Below are 2,908 nucleotides of genomic sequence, written 5' to 3'. Positions count from 1 at the left end.
AAAAAAAAAAAAAAAAGAAAAAAAGAAAAGAAAAGAAAAAGTTCTGTAGATGGATAATGCCCATGCTTACACTATTGTAAATTTACTTAATACCACCAAACTGTACCAGCCCGCACAGTGGCTCAGATCTGTAATCCTAGCACTCTGAGAGGTCAAGGTGGGTGGATTGCCTGAGCTCACAGGTTCTAAACCAGCCTAAGCCAGAGTAAGACCTCATCTCCAAAAATAGCCTGGCATTGTGGTGGGAGCCTATAGTCCCAGCTGCTTGGGAGGTTGACGTGAGAGAATTGCTTAAGCCCAAGAGTTTGAGGTTGCTGTGAGCTATGACACCATAGCACTCGACCAGGGGGCAACGAAAGTGAGACTCTGTCTCAAAACCAAACCAAACCACCCAATTGTACACTTTAAAATGGTTAAGTTTTATGTTAAACACATTTTACAACTTAAAAAATTTTAATTTCTGGCTCAGCGCCCATAGCACAGTGATTATGGTGCCAGCCATATATACCGAGAGTGTCGGGGTTCCAGCCCGGCCCCGGGCCAGCTAGACAACAAATGACAACTGCAAGAAAAAATAGGTGGACGTTGTGGTGGGCACCGGTAGCCCAGCTATTTGGGAGGCTGAGGCAAGAGAATCGCTTAAGCCCAAGAGTTGGAAGTTGCTGTGAGCTGTGACATCAATGCACTCTACCAAAGGTGACATAGTGAGACTCTGTTCTCAAAAAAAAAAAAAAAAATTCAGATTAATACGAGGGTGCAAATGATTAGGTTGTAACGTTTGAGTTTGTTAGGTAAAGTCCCTGTTGTAGTTGTGCCCCTCACACAGGAGGTGTGCCATAAGACCCTTACATTGTGCCTATTAGGTGAGAGTACACCAATCTCCCATCCTCCTCCCGCCTCTCCCCAACTTTAATTAAATTGAGTTTTTCTCTAGTCTCCAGTAGGCTAATGTTCGTCTGCTGGCTTCATATTAGTATTGAGTACTTTGGATACTTGCTTTTCCATTCTTGTGATACTTTATACAACTAAAAATTTAAAAAAGTTAAAGAATGACATTAGCCACTAACACATTTTGGACATGTGGCTGAAGAATTCAACCTGGCTGAAGCCTTGGGAAGCTGTTCAGATGCAGCCTGTCACGCCGCCCACAGCCCGGAGGAGCCCTGCCGAGCGAACAGTAGAGGGCGCTCTAGGACCCGCTTCCCCGGGCGCGGTCACGGCCGACCTCACCGGCCGGCGCGAGGCGGGGCTGTAGGGGCGCCTTTGTTGCTATTCCACCAAGGTTCAGAACTCTCAGCGTATTCAAAGGGCTTAAGCGGTTAGGGTCGCTCTGGCCCTCCAGGGCTATCCTGTTTAACAGAACACCGGGCGGGAAGGATGGCTGGAAGAAGCCGGGATCGTCCCCGCGGGACAGAGCCACGCAGCGCTAGGGCGAGCCGGCCCTCGCCCGCACACCCGGCTCTACGCGCTGGGCCGCCTGTATCCAACTGCCCGGGTCCCCCCCAGGGCTCCGAGACAGCCGATGCTGCGTGCCAGGGAGTGTAGAACCCGAAGCTCCGCACTTTCTCACTCAGAATTTTAAAGTTTTGTATTTACGAGTAATGAGCGTTCAGCATCGAAGCAATTGAAAATACTGAGAAGCAAAAAATTTCACCCGTGTTCCACCACCTAAAGTCTCTCTAAATATCTTGAATTAAATCTTTTCATATATATATATATTTTTCTATGTATGTGTGCACTAAATAACAGAAATCAAACAACACGGTGTTGTTTCACTAATTGCTTATCTTCATTCAACGAATATTGTAAACGGCTTTCCAGTCAAAAACACATTTCATCGTCATTTGTATTAACTACGGAGTAGTTCATTATGTGGATCAGTTTTTCTCAACTTTTCTTCATGATAGCCACCCTAAAGAGACTTTTCAGACGATTTTTCCGAATTCCCCACCACATGAAATTTTAATGCACGTAGCACATACTGTGCTATATATCTTTTCTACTCTGTGGCCCTTTGGAGGACCGCAAGATACTACTGTGTTAGCTAAGATTTATTGGAGCGCCCCTCAATGCCTCTGCCTCTGCCTCCTGCCACTGCGTCTCTTAAATACAGAGATTTGTTTGCCCTCATCGAGAATGTGTCATATAGATGTACTACAATTTAGTCTAGGCATAATTGGACATTTGTTTTCTAAAACTTCCGTATTTCACGTTGCATTGAATATTACGGTAATCAAATCCGTGCAATAGTGGAGGTGGACCATATGGGTCTAAGAGGATGTATATTTTGACATTTTTTCTTTTTTTAGAGACAGAGTCTCACTTTGTTGCCCTCGGTAGAGTGCTGTGGTGTCACTGCTCACAGCAACCTCCAGCTCTAGGGCTTAGGTGATTCTCTTGCCTCAGCCTCCCGAGTAGCTGGGACTACAGGCGCCCGCCACAACGCCCGGCTATTTTTTGTTGCAGGTGGGCCGGGGCCAAGTTTGAACCCGTCACCCTCGGTATATGGGGCTGGCGCCCTGCTCACTGAGTCAGAGGCACTGCCCTATTTTGAAGATTTTTAATTCATATTGCAAGTAACCCTTAGAGTGTACCAATTTATATTCCAACCACAATGTGTGTGCATGACATTTCCTCAAATCCTTTCTAGCTCTATTAATTGCTCTTTGAAAGGTCATTAATTTGAAAATTTAGTGGCTGAAGGCACTGCATAATTTAATTTAATGTAATTTGCATTTCTTTGGTTATCCTCAAGGGGATTCCTTTTATGTATGTTAATTATTTGCAAATCTTTTTGAGGAAGTCAGGTTTCTGTTCCTTGAGGCTGTATAGTGAGGGGTGATCTGGGGATCCTAGTAGACTGGAGACTCTGCATCTCCTGTTCACCAGTTGTGTACCTGGAGCAAAT

This window comes from Otolemur garnettii, unplaced genomic scaffold (genome assembly GCF_000181295.1).
Source record: "Otolemur garnettii isolate 467f Iridium unplaced genomic scaffold, OtoGar3 scaffold00146, whole genome shotgun sequence".
Taxonomy (NCBI): Eukaryota; Metazoa; Chordata; class Mammalia; order Primates; family Galagidae; genus Otolemur; species Otolemur garnettii.
Note: the sequence above shows the minus strand (reverse complement) of the source record.